We start from the raw sequence: 11226 nt of genomic DNA, 5'->3' as shown, positions 1-11226 counted from the left end.
CTGCCAAATAATCAGGTAATGAAAGGTTTTAAAGAGAATCAAGGATACAAGTATTTGGGAATTTTGGAATCAGATACCATCAAAAACAAAGAAATGAAGGGAACCATTTTAAAAGAGTACTTCAGAAGGATTGATTTGTTACTGAAATCTTAGTTATATTCTGGAAACATTGTAAAGGCAGTAAATCAAGGGCTGTATCAGTAGTGAAACATGAGTCTAGTCTTGTGAATTGGAACAAAGCAAGATATTAATTGAAAAACTCAGAAAAAGGGAAAATCTCGACAGGCTATACATGAAATATAAAAATGAAGGAAAGGAACTGATCAGTATGAAATTTTATACGAACGTAGAAGTGAAAAGTTTCAATCAGTATGTTAAAGAAAACACTGAAGAATTGCTAGCAGCAGTAAGCAATGCAAACATACTTAGGACGAGGACAAACAAAAGATGAAATGCTTGAAGAAAGGAAAACAAGTTATATGGGAAATATTTACATACTCAGTTTCTGAAGAATACTGAAGCAGAAAGAGGCGAAGACACTTGGATATGGTTGAAAAAGAGAATTCTCAAAAAAGCGAAAAGAAGGATTAATCATGGTAGCTAAGGATCAAACCCTCTGGACAAACTGTTCAAAATTATTGCTATCAGCCATTAGATGTTTATTTTTAGTAGCATGGCCACAGATTTCACTTCTGCCACATCTTTACCCATATAAGTTGACAGGAGGATGAAATCCTCATCCTTCAATGGAGTGATGGAATTCTGCTTCTGTGGTAAATCTTACACCCAACGCACCAAATTGTTTTCCATGGGTGATGATTTTTGTTCCCACACATATTTCAGATGTCTTTGAACTTGAGATGTGTGAACAACTTGACTTTCCATGTATTAATATTTTCCCACCACTAATCTTCTAAAGGTGAGAGTTGTTTTACTGTGCATTGCGTTATCCAGCTTGTGGAGTGTTGTGTGCGCCTGGCAACATTCAGGATGCCAAATGCTCAGCTTTGGTATACTTGACCCAAGATTGCAACTCAAACACATGAGCTGTGAAAAGACATGTCCCACGAAGATTGGCCAAACTTATTCTCTGTCTTTGTTGTCGTCATCACCGTCGCAGTGGCCCAGATATTTCTGCAGCTTTGGTGTGTGCCTACGCATCATCACCGACAGTGCCCAGAAAACATCACAGCACAGGTGTTGTAGTAACTGGATTTCTTTCCCTCTCTATAACAAATGGAAAAGCTATAGCCTTTCCCTGCTCCTACTACCCTGGCTCAGTCCCTGTAGGGCGACACACTGGTGACCCATATTTTCGTCACTTATCTTCCTAGATTTAAGATGAAGATAAAATCTTGGGACAAACAAGTGGTAGAAGCCACAGAACTGGCCTTTATCTTGCAGTTGCAAACAACAATAACTGACCTGTATTATTTGCCTTCTGTTATGTGGACCACAATTCTGCAGAGATTTTTCTACTTCTACTGGACAGGCAAGCCCATCGTCAGATTTTGGTGTCTAGATATGCTTAAGAATATTCTGGTTGTGCACTAATTTGTAATAATGTTAAAGTGGAGTTTTGAAATAAGTATATCACAGAAAAATTTTTCAACAATTTTCTCAATTGGCAGTGTTCTTATTGAAGCACTCCATTTAACCCGTCATAACACTTTTATTTTATTTTTTGGCATTCTTAGAAAATTTTAGCAAATTTCTGTATCTCATACGATTATGCAAAAAAAATTTTTTTTTTTTACTATATTCCCCATCCCCACCTCTATCCGAAATATTTTTCCAGCAAAACAAAAGGGTAAAAGGTCCTTCCCGAACCATGGAGATCATAAGGCCAGCTTCCCGAATTCTGTGATGAATGCATTCTCTCCTTAGACAGGACACTGATCCGTCACAGGATCCTTCATTTTTGCCAGTCTAATGTTCAAAAGCACAACGCATCACCTGGTCTAGGAATTGAAACCACAAACTTTCGATCATAAGTGCAACGCCCTAACCTCAAAGGTAGGCGCACACACACATGAACAATTAACGAAAGTATGATATATAAGCAAATGTAAATACCCACTTTTCGATGACGCTACACCGCTTATTACAAGGGCTGGACATATTTTGAGTGGTTAAATAATGCCTTAAAGTTGCGAGTTGTTGCTCTTGCTACTGTTGCTTAAAACCAGGTCAACAGTGATTGCACAAACCAATTATAAAAAGCATTTCATCCATGACAATCCAATCGTTTAAAGAGTATAGTGTGGTTTGAAGGAGATCTAGCTGGTATTTCAAACAAATAAAAAAAACCGCGTAGAGGCTACGTTATCGGATCACTGTATCTCGGATTTTATTATTCACTGTTCCTCAATAACAAGGCGTGATTTCTAACAAATAGATCATCCAAATAGTCTCCTCGGTGATTTCAAATGATGGCGTCCGTGGTGATGCTAATAGCGTTAGTAAAATGATATAAATTTTTCAAAAAAAACAATATGCAAAAATGGAAGTATGTAAGTAGGACGTTCAGTGGGTTGCTGGTGTGAGTTTCACAGAAATAGTCTCTCTCAGATATGCACAACTTTCCCCTTCTCAATGTAACATTAGAAACACATTTTTATCGCTAACGCAAACAAATGGCTGTTGTTTATAATATGTTAGATGTAGGCGAAAATATATCTGTGAATATGGGGAGGGTCGTTGTTTGAGAGTGCGTATGTAGATGTGTGTATCTATGAGAGTGTATATCTATAGGAAATACATTTTTGTTATTTTATGTTTGTTCACGAGTATGTATGTAACGAAAACACTTGGCCTTTGTCTCGCAATATTACTATATGACTCATAGGAATATATGAAGTAGTTAATGTACTCTGTAAAAAAAACAGGTGGTGAAGGGAGAAAACTATGGTTAGACGAAAGAGTTAGCTGTGAGAGTTATTTCCCTTACACTTTAGTATCTTCGCGAATAAAATTATTTCATTAACTTAAGATCCAAAATTTCGGAATAGAGATTGAAGGGAAGACTGAAAGTCAATTCTACTGGCACTAGTTGTCGTTGTTGGGTTTGTTGTTGATAACGAGCCCAGAAAATGAAACGGCAGTCTCTAGAGCACCGAACAAAATTCCTTCATAGTATTTTGTTACAGTCGTTTACGTTCTGAGTTTGTTGGCGGTACATACATTCTAATTTCAATGAATCTTATTATTTGCAACATATATATATATAAAGAGAAAGAGAGAGATTTAAGTATGAATATATAGATATTTATATTAATAGATCCAACACCTGTTTCTGGGGGCTCGGAGATCCATAGGTGCTGATGTGGGTGTGTGGTAAAAAGTTTGCTTCTTAGTTCAGTCCCATCTGGCATTTTAAAAAGTGTCTTGTGTGTGTGTGTGTGTGTGTGTGTGTGTACCGTATTTGTCCCTCATCACCATTTGACAACTAGTGTTGGTGTGTTTACGTCCCTGTGATCTAACGTTTCGACAAAAACGGCCGATAGAATAAGTATCAGGGTTTAAAGAAAAAATGTACTGGGGCGATTTGTTCAATTAAAATCCTTCAAGGCGCTGCCCCGGCATGGCCACAGTCTGACTGAAATAAGTAAAAGATAAAAGATATAGTGGGAATAAAGATAAGCATCATAATAAATATTTAGTTTCTACGTTCGTTTCACTATTGCAGTTATTTGGAACTCACCACTGAATGTACCATGTGCATTTGGATGCTTAATGCAATGTATAATCAAGGGTACATTTTATTGCATTCCGTTACAGAGACCAAACATTTGATATTTGATCTATGTAACGAAACGCAATATAGTGTTTCCTTGATTTTGCATTGCAGTTAGGTATCCAAAATCTCTTGAAATATCCAATGCTGACTTTAAAATAACTACAGTAGTGAAACGTACACAGGAACTAAATATTTATTATGGTGCTTATCTTAATTTTCCTCCACAGATACTCTTTATATCATAACTAGTAACACTACTAGGCACAGTGGTCGACTGACCACAATACTAGAAGCCGAATGTGTGTGTGTGTGTGTGTGTGTGTACCCGTATTTGTCCCTCATCACCGCTTGACAACCGGTGTTGGTGTGTTTATGGCTGTGACTACTTGAAGGTCTAAATCATAGAGCAGTAGTCGTACATCTAACTGTACACGCGCGCACGCACGCACACACACACACACACACACATACACACATAAGCAACATCTGTAACGTAATACAATAAAGTGTTTCCTGGTGATCTGCTGTGGCTGAATATCTAAATACACTAGAAACACCTATAGCAGGGCTCCAAACAACCATAGTAAACTTATGTTTATCATTATTTCTTATACACACACAGTTAAGTCTATGCCCGGTCATAGAGTGATCAATGGTCTTGCATCCACATGGGCCTTAGCTCATGAACGTCTCACCAGAATGTAACTCTTCACCTCTGGTAGGCAGTAATTCGTTATGGTTATTTGGTCATTTAGTCACCAAAGAATAAATAGTCCGGGGTCAGTGAGGATGGGTTATCTCCCTTAGACAGGTCTTTTGTGGGCTAAAGGAAGCGAGAACAAGGGATTCACAGGCAGCTTTTGGATCGTAAGGACACATCTGGGTCTAATCGGACAACAGGGAATCCAATGCTTGCAGCAAGTAGCATTGAAATGGATTCAAGGGCTGTAAATTTCCTAGCGAGTGTTCAATGATCTAGGTTTCAGGGGAGCTTTAAGTATCCTTCCTCACTCTGCAATACATAATTAAGTAAATATGATTAAGCAATAAAAGAGCTAAAAGAAAGACCAGAGTAGTTCTTCATAGGTAGATAAATATTCGGAGAGTTGATACTCTTACATCACAGATAAAAGAGTCGAGAACCCAGGCAGTCCTTCATGGCTGTTTCTGAGATTCACTGATCAGTAAGTACAGTAGTGTGTGTTGTGTGTGCCTTGTGCTTAATTAATGTTAGCAAACGTATAACAAATCATCGTTTCACGCTATCTTCACCTGCAGCAGAATGTGCACTAACATGAGATAGTATGAATCTAATTTATTGGACATACTTCACGTTATTGTTATTAACCATGCTCTTCCATGCTGGCTTAGGGCATGCTGGAAGAGGGTATTAATTTTGGAGTTTTCCTTCTTCTAGTTTGATTGCTTTCACCACAGCCATAAAGCTCAATCTGTCCTTACAAAATCCATTCAACCTATAAATGGCACCCCGACAAGTACTACCTTTCTGGGTCAGAACCGACCACAACTCCAGAACTCCCGAACTGAAGCCTCGCCACTGGATGCAGTTTTAATTTCATACCCAGGACATATATCAAATGACACAAACTTAAGTTATAATTATAGGGTCACTTATTCCATCATCGGGTGAGATAAATTTTGGAGGTTGAAAATACTCAATGTATATGAATATAAAGCCCCATCTCAGTATAAGGGGAGAGAGAAGGCTTTAAAGTAATAATCAGATCAAAATGACATTAGAAGTGAAGGAAGGAGTCAATGGAGAATTTATAGAGAACAAGTAAAAGAAGAGAGAATTGAGAATATAGAGAGGAGAGGAACAGTACAGTAGCTACAATTGCAAGATAATGGCTGTCGTTTGAGAAATAAGTACTGGGTTTTAAGCTACTTGGTCCAAGAGGTTAGATTGGAGTGTATGACGGTTTAATCACTACTCTCTGCAAACCTAACCATGTATATTGTACTGGTTCACATGTTCCTTAGGAGCGCTTCCAAGCAACCTTACATAATATATAAATACTAGCATACTTGAGTCGTCAAAAATACTGACAAATCTATTAATGATAGAAAATGGCACATCAACACAATTAATGATTGTCAGAAATCTAGTAAATGTATGTAAATACACAGAATTGAAGCACTCGAGTATATGATGTAGCATCTCGGCTGAAAATATCACTCACATAATGTATGTGAGTGTGTATATACACAAATACACACACACACACATGTACATACACATATATATATATATATATATACATATGAATACATAGATACATACATATATATATATATATATATATATATATATATATATGCACAGGTGTGAGTGTGTGGTAAGAAGCTTGTTTCCCAACCACATGGTTTCAGGTTCAGTCCCACTGCGTAGCATCCTGGCAAGTGTTTTCTACTCTAGCATCGAGCCAACCAAAGCCTTGTGAGTGGATTTGGTAAACAGAAACTGAAAGAAGACCATAGAATGTGTGTGTGTGTGTGTGTGTGTGTGTGTGTGTGTGTGTGTGTGTGTGTGTGTGTGTGTATTTGTGTGTCTGTGTTTGTCCCCCCACCGATGAGAATTGATGTTAATGTGTTTACGTCCCCATAACTTAGTGTTCGACAAAATGGAGCTGATCAAATAAGTACTAGGCTTACAAAGAATAAGTCATAGGGTCAATTTGTTCGACTAAAGGTGGTGATCCAGCATGACCACAGTCAAATGACTGAAACGAGTAAAAGAATAAAAGAACATATATATACATATATATATATCATCATCATCATCATCATCATCGTTTAACGTCCGCTTTCCATGCTAGCATGGGTTGGACGATATATATATGTATATAATAAATAATATATAATATATATAGATATATATACAAGCATATGTAGGTACAGGATGTCATCAATGGTGCAAATAACATGAAATACGTAAACAAATGAGGGAAAAACAAGTGAAATAGGTAAACAACGAAAAAATGGAAAACAGGACAAATTAACACAGAGAAAGGACTCTTCATCAGTTGTCGGCTGTCTATCTACTCCTCATTTTGAGCATACATACATACATGCAGACATGCATATATACATACACACAAACAAAAATACCCCATCGTTGATGGTGAAATTCCAATTGGATCTAGGTTAAAATCCGGTACTTTCTCTATTGGCAAGAAATCTTGAAATAGACTGAATAATGACATACATACATACATACATACATACATACATATATGTATACATTTATTTATATATATATATATATATATATATATATATATATATATATATATATATATATATATTAGAAAAAATAAGGTACTCAGAGATCTGGATGGTTGTACATTTACAGATTTTTATTAATATGTAACATGTTTTTATAAATCATATATTAGCGCTTGCATCTATTCTAGTAAAATCTTCATATTTAAATTTTTTTGAGGGGATTTGTCTCTTTTTATAGTTTTATTGAGTGTGTAGGGTGGAGAGAGATATATAGGATAGTAAAAGAGGGTGAGGAATGGGGGAGAAAGTGAGAGAGAGTGGGTGTGTTGTGTGTGTGTGTGTGCATGTGTGTGTGTGCCTGTGTATCTGAGTGTTAAAATGGAAAAGAGAACGAAAGAAAGAAGGAAGAAAGGAAGAAGAAAAAATTGTGTTTACATCTATACAGCTGGTCAGTTCTTTCAATAAGACAAAAAAATTTTTTTAAGTTTTCATAAAAGGATGGAGACATATATATGTTGTTAGCTGTGTAGCTTCCACTCTCTCTCTCTCTCTCTCTCTCTCTCTCTCGATATTTATATATATATACATATATATACATATATATATATATATATATATATATATATATATATATATATATATATATATATATATATATATACATACATACATACATCTATATATATATATATATATATGATTGCTTCATCTTGATAGGTGATAAGCGTCCCATCAACACACACACTGCACAATCACTCCAGTGATAAGCCCTGAGATGACTTTTAAGATCAGCTGCTGACTGACAGGATTTAAAATACAAGTGACACATATTATTCAAATTTCCTTATTTGCCCTTTGAAATCTGATCCTGAAGGAATGTTTTTGGGGAATTAGCATATGTCTTTTAAGTCCATATATTGTCATACAAGTTTTGTGACATATGACACAAGTTGTATGAGGTGGTTTGAGATTCAATATTATTACCTACCTGGGCATTTCGATTTTCATGTGACTTCATATGATTTGTGTATCCTGATTTTGACCACAGAACCCGATTGCACACAATGCATATCCAATATTTACTGCTGGTTTCAGTTCTACTTGTCCCTTTCTGATAGGCCCTTTTAAGCTCAGAGCACTGAATCATCTTTTCCTCCTAGCCGTTGCAACCGGTACTAACAGCACTTCTCCACTTGTTCCAATCCAGAGCATCAGTTTTCCAATCACTCATGTTCATGTCTAGGTTCTTCAGTTATAAAGACTGTGTGAAGAGAACTTCACACAGTCTTTATAACTTTTCCTTGGCTTACGTTGCAGTCGCTTACCAGAGTTGAGCTCACCAAACAAAGACGTTTTGGCAATTGCTCATCTTTCATTCTAATAAATAACATGTCCAACCCATCTCATTTGAGCCAAGATAACATGTTGTTCAATTGAGCTACAATGTGCATACGCACTTGAACTCATAATCCAAAGAGAAGTTTCAGAAAATTCAGTTATTCATTCCAATGAATGGCCAGCATGCTCCAAACTAAATCATCTAAATTTCCACTATTCTACTGTCAACCACCAAAGATATCATGTTGATCCAAACACTGGAACCAATACTGAAGCAATTGAAAGAACCTGGTTGGATTCGAAAATTCATATTTTGAAAAAGATGAGAGGAGTGAACCAAAGAACCTTCCAATCTCACCTTGATTATTTCTGTTGACTGCAGATGAGGAAAAGTGCTGAAGACCTTTTTCTTATGTTTCTAGATGTTCTCTGGATTCATTGATAAAATTATTCAAATTTGTATTTCACCTTTATTATCAAATTGCTATTCAATTTTTTTAAATAAATTATTTTGTACATACTTAGCATTGTATATGTATTTTTCAAAATTCTTACTATTTTAATAAGAAAACCATATAATAATTAAAATAAGCGCATACAGCACCCACCAAAGTAAATTTGCTCACATAGATCACATGGTAAGTAGCACTAACACAAAGTAAACTAAAAAGTAACCTAAAATATTCTCCCTTTAAATTGTAGATCACACGCCAAAGTGGCACTTTTCGTTTTCTTAAGAAATGATGTGAATTTAGTGCTGGTTTCTTGTAGAAATACAACTGCCTTCTGGTTTTTGTAAAAATGCAACTGCCTTCGTCTTGTCGCTGATCTTTAGCGAACATCTTATGGGTTTTTAGAAATTGAAAAGTAAACTAAAATGTAACCTAAAGTAACCTCCCTTGTAGAACACGCGCCAAAACTTCTGTATCAGGTATGAAATATTCCCACTTGACTCCCAAGATATGTCTGAGGCACTTTTCATGAAATCTCTCCAGCATTTTCATATGACAGCTAAGTAGTCCAAGTTTCACTCAAATAAAGAACTGCAGTTTTTACATTTTAAAGATACTTATTTTTGTCTTCAAGGAAATACCTCCATCCCCTCAAACTCGCTTTTCCAGCTTTCCAAATGCAACACTTCTCTGTCCTATTCGACAATATATCTCTGCATCAAGACCACCATCTCTTGACAGTGTGCTTCTAAGGTAAGCAATGTATGAGTGTGTGTGTGTGTGTATGTATATATATATATATATATATATATATATATATATATATATATTATATAATCTCATACATATGCATTCATATTCATACACACCTATGTTTGTGTATGCGTGTATGAATGTATTGAATGTGTGTGCATGCACGTATGTTTGTTTACGTTTTTTAGATCGATGAAATCAGTTATCCTTAACTTGGAAAAGGAAATAGGGGCTAGTATCAGAAAGGGCAAACAAGGAGAGAGGACTAAAATGAAAGGAAAAAAGGAATATATATATATATATATATATATATACACATACATACAAATGAGTAGTCAAACGAAAGAAAGATATCTGGCAAATTTATAAGGAGTGACATGTATGGATCAAAACAGTTCGATTCAAATTCATTGGTACTCTTGAATTTCAAGCGTGATGCTAGTCGTCAGCTATTTTGAATTTGAATGACAGAAGTTGATTGTTATTACCATAAGGTGGGCTGCGATTGATCGAGGAAGGTCACACAATGTCATGGTTTGATGTTGGTATATAGGTAACAGTTAGTTGTAAAATACCACATGATGAACAGGAGATTGACCACGTGGAGGACAGGAAATAGATCACGTGTCGATTAGGAAATCGGTCAAGTTGTCGGTGGGGAGTAGGAAGGGGCAGCATGTGCATGTATATAGTTCTATATGTAGGTGTGCAGACATGCTCATATGGTTTTGTGTGCATGTGTATATTGATGCGAGTGTGCGCATCTGCACATGGACATGCACTTGAAGGAACACACACCCACATACACGCACATACTCATATGCACACACGCACACATATTCATTGATACGTTGTTATGTATATTCGCATGCATGTAAGCATGCATGCCAGTGTGCATGCACACATGCATGGTGTGCACATGTGCATGAGTATACACATGCAAAAAAAGCTTTGGGGATTGGTAAATGTTGGGAATTGGTAAGCGTTAGGAATTGGTAAACGTTGGGGATTGGTAATTGGTGGTCCTGCTCATGGGATTGGCTAGTAGCAATGACCTTGGTGCAGGCAGTGTAGAGTAGCACCTGGTACTAAGGTGGAATATCCGGTTTGTCGGCAGTCAGAAGTCTTATTAGCAAATGTATTCTCGATACAATCAACTCCAATATCAGAAGGGCTACAGAGTTGATCCAATGGAACTCCAGTGCAACCGTCGTTGACTGGTTCTGTGGTATTGAGAATAAATCAGCCTGCAGATTAAACCAGTTCAACAATATTGACTTCTACCCTTCCATATCTAAGCCCCTCCTTCCAAAGGCCCTAACATTTTCTGAGCAATACACCAGCATTAGTGACCTTGAGATCAGAATTATCATGAATGCTAGAAAGTCAATTCTGGTCCACGACGATTCCTTTCGGGTGAGAAAAGAAGATGACCCAATGTTTGACGTCTCAATGGGGAGCTTTGACGAGGCTGAAATCGCCAACCTCGTTTGGTTATACATCTTGGATACCCTCAAGAGACGTACCCGCTCACATAGGTCGGCCCTCTATAGGGATGACGGCCTGGCTACCTCAAGCCATATGAACGGCCACACCATGGACAGATTCAGGAAGGACTTGATAAAAATATTTAAGGAGTTCGGGCTGTCCATAACAGTTACCACCAACCTCACTGCAGTCGATTTCTTGGACATA

The sequence above is a fragment of the Octopus bimaculoides genome, chromosome 13, assembly GCF_046866305.1.
Source record: "Octopus bimaculoides isolate indiv1 chromosome 13, ASM4686630v1, whole genome shotgun sequence".
Classification (NCBI taxonomy): domain Eukaryota; kingdom Metazoa; phylum Mollusca; class Cephalopoda; order Octopoda; family Octopodidae; genus Octopus; species Octopus bimaculoides.
Note: the sequence above shows the minus strand (reverse complement) of the source record.